The 12,706-nt window shown below is 51.4% G+C and overlaps 1 protein-coding gene across 1 annotated transcript in view; it reads right to left on the bottom strand.

Moving 5' to 3' along the window:
* Positions 1-11,595, bottom strand: part of ARHGEF10L (Rho guanine nucleotide exchange factor 10 like) — a 157,750-nt gene extending 146,155 nt beyond the window's left edge. Inside the window, exon 1 of the mRNA XM_037000074.2 lies at positions 11,386-11,595. The gene's annotated coding sequence lies outside the window, so the exon portion shown is untranslated. The remainder of the gene's footprint in view (positions 1-11,385) is intronic.
* Between the last annotated feature and the right edge of the window lie 1,111 nt (positions 11,596-12,706).

Raw genomic sequence — 12,706 nt, 5'->3', positions numbered from 1 at the left:
GCCAGTCTGGGCAGCACCTTGTCTTGGGAATGTATCCTCAAAATTCTTCCAGAACAACCATGAGAAGGAGGTGATGGACACTCATGTCCAGTGAGTTAGACACAGACACAATACAAGGCTCTGTCATCCCAAGCTCTCCGTAGGAACCTGAGAACAGACCTCAACGTCTTCCACTTGACCCCACTACCTAGAGGATGGGAAAAAGAATCCTTTTGACCTCTCCTAACTCACAGGATTTTGAAGGAACAAGCCAATATAGTCAAACAGAGATTTTTTCCAACAACTCACTGATAAAATTAGATAAATATGCTATTTGATAATAAACAATCATAACTACTACTTGTAAGAGGCAATCTAGCATTATAGTAGTCAAGAGTTCAAATTTTTGGAATTCTCACTGTTACAGAAGGGAATTACCAATATGGAAAGAGAGAAAAATAAAATGATCCCTGTGGTATTAGACTGGAATTGAAAGCATTGGTGTGGGCTCATAGCTCTGTCCACCAAGAAGGCCTGGGAGCAGGGACACCTCAATAGCAATGAGCACACTTAGTGGCCAGATCGTGGTTTCTAAATACCATCCTCTACTCAGAAGAACCAGAGCTCCTGGGAGAAAGAGCTGATTCCAGGGGAAGAACGAGTTGAGCCTGGAATATGTTGTTTGGGTCAGTGTGGGTAAAATTGCAACATTTCCAGAATATCTCACCTGGCTTTGGTGCCTTTGTGTATCCTCAGGGTTAGAGAGAAGTTCGTCTCCATGTCAATGAGTAATTACCTGGGCAACCAAGAGTGTATCTGAACCTGCGAGGTTAAGGGGAGGGGCTGGCTGGCTTGCTTGCTTCTTCCGTAGCAGGGGAGAGAGATGGCCCTGGACTGCAGTTTGTAAGCAATAAACGGGTTTTTAACTTTATTTCTCCCTTGGACTGATTTTGGCTTTTAGAGGTATTTTGCCCCAGGATTTCCTTTCCCTGGACTTAGAGTCAAAAATTAATACATTTCCCAAGAAGTGATGGGGACATAGCAACAGAATAAAAAAAAAGCCTTCCCTGGACAAACTGAGGGCAGTTTGAACATCAAAATAAATAATGATTGTAAGGATTTACATTCCAATGAACACAGGAGGAAACCAAGAGTCCATACTAATGTGAATGAGATTACAAATAAATTGAAAGCTAGGAATGGCTATTTACATAGTCTCCAAGTACTTCCCTACAAAATACTTGTTAACCACAAAGGGGAAAAAGAACAATTTTATAGTAACTAACTTGGCAGACACCTCTTCACCCAAGTGGTCGTATCATGTTAACATGACCAGTCAGGGTATTCGGCCATCACAAGCCTCCTGACACAACATCATTTCACGATATTCCTGCCAAAGGGATACACAACTCACATAATCATGAGCCAACATCAAGCAAACCCAAATTGAGGGACATTCCTCTTAATGCCTTCCAAAATGCCAAGGTCACAAAAGTCAGGGAAAGACTGGAGAACTTTTCCAGATTGAAGGCAACTAGAGATGGAACAACTAAATGCAACTAAATATGGTTCTGAATTCGGTGAAATTTGAATAGGGTCTGAGGATTTGGTGGTAGAAATGTATGATGAGAATTTCCTGATTTTGATGGTTGTCTCATGGTTGTAAAGGAACATGACCTTGTTTGCAGGAAATACACACTAAAGAGCCAGAGTAAAAGAACAAGTCAGCAGTTTCCTCCCAAATGCTTCAGGGAAAGAAACCTGTATTGTCCTTGCAGCTTTTCTGTAAGTTTAAAGTTCTTTCTAAAGTCAGATGGTCTGTGCCAACCTAGAGCACGTTGCTTAATTCTCTGAGCCTCAGCTTTATCATCTGTATAATATGGATGAAATAATACCTACTTCACGGGGTTGTTTAGACCATTAGATGAGATAATGTTTGTGGGCTCTTTAACACAGAACTGGGCTCATATACATATTCCAAAATTTCGAGGAACTATATAATGTTTCTTTTTCTTTGTGAAATTCCTATTCCCTGGGAAAATGCCAGGGTATAGAGTAAGGTGGCAAACTCCAGAGCCTAGGGGCCAGGTAGGGGATGAAAATGGGAGAAGCAAGCTGGACATGCCACAGCCAATACTAGGTTTCAAGACTGAGCACATTGCAGGGATGGGGGGACCCCTGGAGGTGGGGAAAGCACATACTCCTGGTAGAGGCGACAGTCACCACCCAGTTCTATCTAATAGATGCAGCCCTATGTCCTCCAGAGCTTTGTTTTTTTTCCCAAAAAGAAGCCAGAAATCCAGATTTCTATATGAAATCCCCTGACTCTTAATAGTAACAACTATTTCAAATTTTAAGTGGGCAAATAATTTGTGGACCAAACAGGCTCCAAGTGCCAGCAGAAGGAGGAGTTCTGAAAGCTTGTCTTGAACACTTAGAAATATAGGAAAGCCCCGTGGGTTGGGGAAAAAAAGCACCAAGCCACTGTTCATGGTTCTTCTGCCATCCTGATAGAACCTCTGAGAAAGCTGGTGGACATGCCAGGACATGGCCTCCACACACACCCATGTGCCATGGCAACCCACTCCCCCACAGCACCACTGATTGGACAAGAGGGTGAACATCTGACTGAAACCCAGCCAATCAGATCATTACTCCCAGGAATCTGGAATTGGAGAGATCAAAGACTGAGTCAATCAAATGACTATGACCAGGGCACAGACACTAAGCCTGAAAGGTTGCACAGAACCATGGCCTGCAACAAACCACAGCCAAGTTCAGGCTGAGATTCTGGGGGATCAGAAATGCCATGGGAAAGGAAAAACTATCAGGAGTGCAGGGTAAAAGACAGTAAGGCTGGGACCGTATAACTCCAGAAGGTGTTCACATAAAAACAATAGTAACAATAGCAAACACATAGCTATATTAAGTGTCTAGTCAGATTAAACACTCTCAATATGAGGCTCTGTGTAATCACTTTATGTGTATCGACTCATTTAATCTCACAGCAACCCTATAAAGTAGGTACCTTTATCGTTGTTTTACAAATGAGGAAAATGAGGCACAAAGACATTCTGTCCTAGCCTGAATGTCCACGAGAGCCATGTGTTGTATCCTTAAGGAGGGCCCCCCTTCACTTGTACTCAACTGAATATAGATTTTTATTCCTTGAAAGCAAAGGGGCCTATGCCAAGAGGAGGGATTCACATCCAGGCAGGCCCACTGCCCATGGCTACCTACTGTTTGGAGCAGGATGAAGGGGACCAATTAAGGCACAAGCTACATCTCCAACACCCTGCTCTAGTCTTCCTGTTTCTCCCCCAATGGAAAAGGCAAAAGGAAGAAAAGGGGGAAAATTCACAGCCTGGGATACATGTGAGCTAGGGCATCAAAAGCAGCTGCACACAAACATAGATCGCCTGGGCATGAGCCCAGTCCCCACAGGCCCTGTGTGGCAGCCCAACCTAAGTGAGGAAGCCAGCCTCACCCACTCCTCCAGCTACCTGCAGCCTCTGCTGGGGATAAGCAGGCTGAGGGGTGGGGAGCCAAGGGAAAGTTGGATTTCTCTGCTTGGGGCCTGGCCAAGGAGCTAGAAAGGACAAGGGACAAGGTCTTCATTTCCTGGCATCAGGTTTCTGTCCCTACCCAGGGCTCAGCGTGTCAGGCAAGGCTCCCAGGCATGAGAGTTGCTGGTCAGCTGAGGGTAGGCAGGGCCTGAGGCCTGTTCTAGAAGCTGCCTTATGGCTGAAGAGGATGCGGCACTGGCTGCTGAGGAGGGCAGGAGGAGGAAGGGAGCTCGGGGAGCACAGTGAGCCTCCAGGCTTGCCACGCAGACCAGAACAGGCTGGACAGAAGATCTCCAAGAGAGAAGGTTCTGGACCTCGGAAAAGGGAGGCGCAGACACTGGCAGCCCTGAGATTGCAGTGACACTCCAGGGGGCCTTAGCCCCCACCCACTGAGACTGCCCAGAGCCCCTAGCAGGAGGGCCTGGCCATGGCTGCAGCCTGGCACCAGCCCCAGAAACCTTCAGCATCCCCCAGCTTCACCGCCCAGGGCTGGGAGGTTCCATAAGCTCCCCGGTCTTCCAGATGAAAGACGCTTTCTAAGAGTCATAAAACCATCCCCACTCCGAACAATGGGCCCTTATCCTGCTGTGTCCTTCACATAAACTCCCATTAGCAACGCACCAGAAGCTGCAGGCAGGAGTTTTATAGACTGGATTTTTGGACCAGCCCCAGCGTTCATTAACATCTACTCCCTTGCCCTCCATGGAGCCAGCACAAATCACTCCCATTGACAGGGGCGCACTGGGTGCTCGGCCTCCGGGCAGCCCTTCAAGGAAGGGGCTTTGTCCCATTTTATGAATAAAGAAACAGACCCAGAGGGGTTAGGTGACTTGCCCAGGGTCACACTGTGGGATAATGAAGGGGCTGGAATTTAAATCCAGAGTCGGGGCTCCCTCCCCCATACTGTGTGCCTCCGGTTATGTGAACCCTGTGAACTGCCCTGTGAACCCAAGAGGTTAGGCCAAATGGTTTGCTTAGGTTTTCTCCTGGAAGTAAGCGTGTTCTGGAACCTCAATACCTTCACCAGGGCGGCCCTGTTGACCTACCCAATGGGTCAGCAGAGCTACACCAGGGTGGGTCACTTCCCAAGGGAGCCCCAGCACAGCAGGGAGCCCCACACAGAAGGGAGCCCCAGCACAGACCCCTTCCTTGGAAACCCAGAGTCCCTTACGGTATCTCATGTTCACACTCCCGAAGTCCTTCTACCCCATACCCCCTCTGAAGACCACTGATGATAATGATAGCTCCCCTTTACTCAGGATTTGGAGTAGGCCCGACCCTGTGCTCTTCGTGCATGATCCCATTTACTCTTGCAAGAACTCTATAGAATGGCTCCTTTCAAGATTCGCTTTTTCACATCAGGAACTGAGGCCCAGAGAAGTAAGTAGCTTGCCTAAGATCACACAGCAAGTCAGCAACAGATTCCAGGTCTGTCTGACTCTACCCCAGCACGCCTCCCCAAAATTTCACAATGTGCGGTTCAGCCAATGCTCCATTGGCACTGACCCAATCCCACAGTCCTGGCTCACTACTTGGTGTCACTCCCAATGTGTAGATAAATAACCATAACAGAAGCTCTTTATTGGGTGCCTACTAAACCCCTTCACCGTCCCCCTCTACACAGCAACCCTCAATGTCAATATTGCAATTCCTGTTTTGCAAATTAGGAAACTGAGGTTGAAAAAAAAGGAAGTGTCTTAGCCATGGTCACACAGAGCTGAAATGAGAGTGTCAGGGTTTGAGCCCACTTCTGTCTGGTTCCAGAACCACTGCCTCTTCCAGGTAAGCCAGTGTGATGGTTAAATCAGACCGTCCCTATAGAGTCTTAGCGTGCATTCAACAAATCTTCTCAAACGCTTTCCAAATAAGTGCCTATGATGTGCCTGGGACCTTTCAGCAGCTGGAGGTACAGTGCTCAACATGACTGACATGCTTCAGGCCCCCTCAGCCCCATGGGGGACCACTAGGGACCCCAACCACTCTGGCTGTTCCCCCTAGAGCTCCAGCTTCAGCCGTCTCCCCTGAGCCCCCAGTGCAGGGGCTTATCCCTACCCTGGGCGCCCTTAGCCGCCTGCCACCCCTCAGTTCCTGGGAGTTTTCCAGATAGCCTGCCCCAGGCCGCAAAGCAGTCTACAGTTCCTGGTCTCCTAGCCTGTTTTGCCCTGAGATGCTTTGCAACCAACTCCTGACTGGGCAAACCAGACAGGTGGCTGTGCTGGCTCAGGCTGCCCCAAGAAGCCCAAACCCACACGCCCTAGTGCCAGATGGCACGGCCAGCACCCACGTCCCACTTGTTGAGATGATTTGCTCATGGGCTGCCACACCCTGCGAAGCTGGCTGGGGCCTGCCCTTCATCACCAATTCCCTGCTACCTTCTGTGGCTGCCGAGGAAAGCCAGCCTGCCCAGAACAACTCATGGATACACACAGCTGCTTAGTTAGTGCCAGGCCCTGACTGAGGTGCATGATGTGCCCTATCTTCACAGCTAACACCATCAAGCATGTACGACATGCCAGGCACTGAGCCAACCCTTTACCTGTGTCATCTTATCAACTCTTTACAATAGTCCCATGAGGTCGGTACTATTAACAGATAAAGAAATGATAAACAGAGGTGATAAAGCCACAGCACAAAGTACTGTATTGCTGGTTACATTGTCACCCCTCATCTACTATAATCTCCCTAAGGACAGGGTCATGCTTATTTTGCACAGAGCTGTATCTCCAAAATACAGTGCCTGGCACAGAGTGTTATCAGTAAATAGTCTCTGGATGGATGGAAGAGTAGATGGATGGGTGGATGATGGGTGGATGGATGGGTGGAGAGCTGGAAAGATGGACAACTGATGGATGGATGAATACTATTGCAAAATAAGAGGAAAAGAACTATAAAGCCATACCTCCCCGACTCAGTGAAGCAAGAGAAAGCTGGATACAGTCGCTCTGCTAAGTGGAAATCCCCCAAGCCAGGATTCCAGGGAAAGCAGAGAAGAGTTGCTGATTTTTAGGAAAGGTGAAAACAAGGAGTTCCATGTGGCTGATGAGCTTTGAGACAACTTCCTACGAGCAGCAGCATGCAGTGTGACTGAGCATGGTTCCCCTTCCCAGAAACTACCACTTGGCAGGGAATCGCATCTGCTCAATCCCAAACCACGTGTCCCTGAGTCGGGGGCAGCCACAAAATGTGCCCCATGTGGTGAGCTCCCTGCCCAGTGGCTCCAGGACTGGTGCTTGGAACAGAGCTGCACAGACCCTGGGGTCTCATCAGAGTCAGCGTCCAGCCCCCTCCCTGAGTGCTATCGTAGAATTCTGGAACACCACCAGGTGATTTAGGGGGCTTGCACTGCAGTTGATTTAAGAGATCTCATGCTGACCCACCGATCCTCACACCCCATGACTTCTGATCAGTGGCCTGAACCGGCCATCTGGACTCAGGGCAGAGTGCAGGGTAAAGGCAGCTGCCCCCCTCCCCGCTGTACCCTGGCTGGGGCTTGGGGCTTCCAGTTTCCTGTGGGCAGAGCAAGGCTCAGGGATGAAGAAACCCAGTGGTCCCAGGAGAGCCTGAGGCATGTGGCCCAGTTTTGTGGTTTCCAGACGAACTTTAAGGAAGATAAGAGGAGGGATGATAAACCACCATGTCGTACCACCATATCTCTACCACAACGAGAGACCCCTGCTTGTCTTCATGGAACGGAGCACTGAGGTCCTGAACAGCACAGAGAGGCCTCCGGTCATTCTAGAGCTTTATCTGTTTGCCAGAAACAGGGGTCCAAATGGCCCTTTTACGGAGCATTTTCTATATGTCAGGCCAACTGCTATGCCTGGGATAACACACAACCCTCGCAACACCTCAGTGAGTTTGGTATCATTATTTTCTTTTTCAGATGCATAAACTAAAACCAAGTGACTTGCCCAAGTTCTCACCATCTAAAGGTGCAGACCTGGGATCTGAACCCTTGTCTGACCCTAAAGCGCATAATGTTTGTTACTAATAAACAGGTGGAAAGGGCTTCAGGAGGGCTCTCCTCAGCAGCTGGGCAAACACTGGCAACCTGGGTTTATCCCCAAACTGGACAGAAAGGATAGGAGCAGGTTTTTATGGTGCTTACCCTAGCCTTTGCCAGTCCCTACACAGCGGAAGCAAACCAAGCCTTCCCCACATTCCTGTGCTCCCCGGGCTTTGTGGCCATGTGAGGGAGGGACAGCTGTCAGGGAGCCCAGGGGGCACCTCGGGGCCACCCAGTTGAGCAATTCAGAGACGTTCAGAGCCGGAAGGGCCCTTAGGAATGATCTGTGCCAACTCCCTCCATTCACAGAGGGGAAACAGGCCCCAGAGAGGGCAAAGGATTTGCTCAAGGTCACACAGAACAAGAAGAATGGAGGGGGAGCAGAGGCAGCCTCCTGGCTCCCAGCCAGGGGTCCCCTCCCCCACCCCAGCGGGTCTCAAACAAGCCCTGACATTGGAACCCCTTATATCAGATAGAACAAATGGTTATCAGATTTAATTCCATTACTCAGAAGAAGCGGGTAGGGTAAGATGGGGAGGGAGGAGGTGGTCAGGGTGCTGCCTAACCTCACTGCCTCCCTCCCTCCCTCCGCCGGGGTCAGTCCTCTCGGCACTGCGGCTGAGGTGGGCGTGGCTGGGCCAAGGGGAGGGGTCAGGGTTACCTGCTGAGCAGGTCTTAGCATGGCCAGGAGAGCTCCCTGTTTTCCTGGTCCCCCTGGAACAAGGGCTGCCCTGTTCCTGAGACAAGGAAGGATGTGCTCTCCTGTGCTGCTGAAGGGCAAAGTGGGGAGAGGCCTGAACAGGGAAGCTAGGGACTCACTGTGGGGCAGCACCACCCGCCTGCCTTGAATACACCTGCTAAACACCTAGGTACCTGCTCCCATCGTCTGACCACTGTGAATCTGCTCACTGTTCCAGCCCCTGGTACCCTGAGGGACCCCTATGCCCAGAAAGCTGTCTCATCACGGTGGGGGCACTCACTTCTGGGGATACACAGACAAGGTTCAAATCCCTGCTACTCCCCTTCTCGTCCTATGGCCCTGAGCACATTACTTCACTTGCCTGGGTCCCAGCTTTCCCGCTACAGAGCCCGGCTCATGTTCCTGCACCCCAAGGCTATCCCAGGCAAAGAGGGGACTGGAGACACCGCTTGGGTAATTGCCTGTTTTCCTACTAATTCTCTGCAAGCATATCGTATCAAGGTTTGAAAGGTATTCCCAGACATAACTATGATTCACAGTCCTCAGGGAGATAACAGGAAAGAAACGATCAGCCCCTTCATCCACCCAAGGTCCTACAGTATTTAGTAGCAGAGCCCATGGTTCTTGAGGCCCACCGCAGCCCAGCCCAGCCCAGAGGCACCGAGTGGGGAGAACGTGAAATCAGGAGTCAACCAAGCAGGGCCTGGTCTTGGCTGTGCCGTGATCTCAGCATGCAGCTGTGGAGGGCGACTTTGGGTGAAGTGAGCTTTCAACTGTCTGACTGGGGACCTCAGTGCCATTGACCAGGTGTGTGATTCTGGGCAAATGACTTTGCCTCTCGGAGCCTCAGCTTCCTCATCTGTGAAATGGAAACTAAAGGAGCTATGGCATGAAGAATGCCTGGTACAGAACTCTGCCTATGGTGAGTGCCCAGAAAATGGAAATGCAGTACTAGCATTTGTGCCAATAGTGTGCATTTGTACCAATGAGTACTAGTACCAGTAATGGTGGCAGTGCAGGCAGTCACTATTGCTGTTAGCATCATTATTAAGACAGAATGACGTCGCCCTGCCAACCTCTTGCCCATGTGACTGTCTGGAGGAGGCCCTGGAAGGAGGCACTGGGGACTCTTCTCCCCTCCTGGGGATACGGATGTGAATGGGGCCAGATCGGTCGCCCCCTTGCAGGCCCCAGAGTTCTGCTAAATGAAAAGCCCCAGCCAGGACTGTGGGCAACACTCTCAGAAAAGCTCAGCCCTGGTGGGGACAGAAGAGAGGCCGCGGCCCCCAGTCAAGCCTCAGGAGGCCAAAAGCTGGGGAGGCAGCCTCACCTCAGACACTTCTGTCCCAGGGGCACCAGGACATCTGAAAGAAAAAGACCAACCTGGGGCGGAGCCTGGAGAGAGGGCTGCCTCTCTGCCATCACAGCTGTGTGACCTCAAGCAGGTCACCTCCCCTCTCTGAGCCTCTGTCCCTCCATTAGGACGATCATAACAGGCATCACAATTCCTGCCCTGCCCAGCTCCCCAGGTAGTGGAGACAGATCGACACAGGACAAGGACGACAGAGGTGGGCTTGCTTTGCAAACTGTCAAGCCCCTCAGGATGTGGCACTGCCACAGTCAGTCACCACGGCACCCTTCACAGAAGAGGGGCGGCACGGCACAGGCCACCCCGGAAGGTGATAATGCAGCGAAGTAAACAGACTCAGGACTAGGCTCCTCGTGCTCCTGCTCCATGTGCCCCCCCCACACGCACCTGCTATCTCCTCTGCCCAGGTTAGACCCCATGGAAGTCCTGACGGTGGTGTTCGGGGTTGAATCCTGGGCCAGTTGCTTTCTACCCTTATTCTCTCACTCAACACAGACCACCCTGAAGTCATAAACTATTTGTCATGGTCACTGCAACTGGAGGGCTGTGTGAGGCAGAAAGTGGTCTGCCAGGGGGCTGAAGCGGGTGTGGGAGAAAAGCTTCAGCAGAAACATTGGTGCCCCAGGACCCTGAGAAGCTATGGCCAGAGGGACACACAACCAGCCACGCATCCCATTTACAGCCTCAGCCTCGCCGTGCCTGGCCGGACCCCACGCCCCCATCCAGTAAGCCCCATCTCACAGCTGCAGTAAAGTGGAGGAGCCCCAGGCTCCATCGGGCTCCGGGGCCAGATCTGCCTGCCTTCAGAGCTCAGCAACCCTTTTTCAAGCTGGGAAAGCTTGAGTAACTTACCTAACCTCTCTGTGCCTCTTTGCTCAGCTATAAATAAGAATCCTAATACTACTGCTTAGCTCATAGGGGTTCTGGGAGGATTACTGAGTTAATACATGTAACGTGCTTTGTTAGCAGAGCACCTGGCACAAAGTTAGCGCCCAGCAGGCATGACATCACCATTCAGCAGACACTGGCCACGCCGATGGAAGGCACTGCCCACAAAAACAGTGAGCTCGTCAGCACCGGAGGTCCTCAGGCAGCCACCTGTCGGGCACACACAGCCAGGACTGCCTGGGTGACCTTTAAAATGCCTCCAACTGTGAGCCCATAATACGGCCAGGATAGGAGATGAGAGAGGGCTACCCGGGTGGGCTGGGGGCAGAAACAGAAGAGCAGGGTGTGAGGAGCAGGGAAGGGGGGGCGGCAGCCCATTCTGGTTTCCAGCCCCAGCTCTGCCACCATTTCACAGTGTGACCCCGCGTTATTCCCTGTCCTCTGACCCTCAGCCTTCCCAACTGTAAAGTGATGCCATTGACCTTGGTGTCTTTTGAGGCCCTATCAAGCTGGAGCCTTCAAACTGCGTGACCGTAAGGAAGGTTAGAGAACGTTCCCATGGCACACGCACCCCCGTGAGGCTCCCTCTGCATTCCTCCTCGCCCCCCAAGTCACCCTGACCTGCCCTTGCAGGTGGCCACGAGGGTCAGCGTCACATCCACTGAGATCCCCGTAGAGTTCTCCTCTTTAATCTCCATAGAGGGTGTTCCCTGGGCTCCACCAGCACCTGGGAGGGAGCAGGCTGTCCCTGGGCCTGGAGCCCAAGGATGTCAGTGACAGCAGACAGCAGAGACCTCACAGACACCAGAAGCGACCTCCGGCTGATCCTCCTTCGGCTCAGCAAGGGACAGAGATGTTTAAAAACCCAAATTCTCACCTGGATTCTGTGCAGTCCAAATCTAGCCCGCGGAGAAAGGAGTGCAGGTGTTGGGGGCAGGCCTCCCCGGCAGGGAACAGTTCCGTCTGTCTGTCTGTAGAAGCAGCTGGCAGGGCGGGCGAGAATCCAGAGGTCAAGTACCCTGGCTCCCTGCACTGGGTGTGCAGAGGACCCAGGAGTGTGAATCACTCACCTGCCAGACCTGCCAGGTGGGCAAGCAGGACAAGAGGCAGCTTCTGGCAGGCCAGAAGGAAGGACTAGACTGAGTCAGGCCCGGCAGGGTTGGGCCCAGCCAGGCTGGGCTGGGCAGCCAGTCAGCCGGTCCCGGGAGGACCAGGAAGTTACCAGCATGAGGAAAGGAGCTGGAGCGTGAACAAAGGTGGGGGCCTCTAGGAGGGGTGCAAGCAGAAAGGCTGGGCACTGCCAGCTGTCCCTGGCCAGGGAAAAGGCACAGGGCACCAGGAGGGTTGGAGACTCCTATGGACTGGGACCCTTTTAACCAGAGCAGGTAGGAGACAACAGGCTTTGAAGCTGGAAAGTCTCAGATTGGAATCCCTGCCCTTTCCAGCTGTGTAACCTTGTCTTTCCGAGCCTGCTTTGCCTTGTTCCCCTGGAATAGTAATAATAGTCCCAATCTGAAAGGGTTCCCGTGAGGATTAAATGAGACTGTGCAAGGAATGGTCTCTTGAGGCCTGGCTTCCAGGGGACAGACATACGGTGGCTCTGATTCCAAGGACATCTTTTCAGGAAAGCAGAAAGGCTCACTCAGGAGCCTGGGCCTGCCTAGACTCTTACTGTCAGTGTTAGCCACCCCCAGGTTTCAGCCAAGTGTCTGCTGCGTTAAGAACTCAAGGATCTGGGAGATGGGTGAAATAGGTGAAGGGGATGAAGAGGTATGAACTTCCAGTTATATCAAATTAATTAGTAACAGGGATGAAAAGTACAGCATAGGGAATATTATCAATAATATTGCAATAACTATGTATGATGACAGATGGTAACTACACTTATCACAGTGAGCATTTAGTAATGTACATAATTGTTGAATCACTATGTTGTTCACCTGAAACCAATATGATATTGTATATCAACTGTATTTTAATAGTAAGGAAAAGAGAATGAGTATCTGGAATACAGAGAAAAGTCATTTAACCATACTTACTCTGCCCCTACCACGTGCCCCTGAGAATCTAGAATGGGGTCTCCAGGGATATCAGTCCCTGCTCTTCAAACACTCACAGATAGCAGTTTGGACACGGATGCTCAGATTTCACACTAAACCTGGCCTGGGCCCTGCTCTACTTTCTGCTACAGCACGCTG

The sequence above is a fragment of the Manis javanica genome, chromosome 4, assembly GCF_040802235.1.
Source record: "Manis javanica isolate MJ-LG chromosome 4, MJ_LKY, whole genome shotgun sequence".
In the NCBI taxonomy this organism is placed as follows: Eukaryota; Metazoa; Chordata; class Mammalia; order Pholidota; family Manidae; genus Manis; species Manis javanica.
This window is presented reverse-complemented; position numbering and strand designations above follow the sequence as displayed.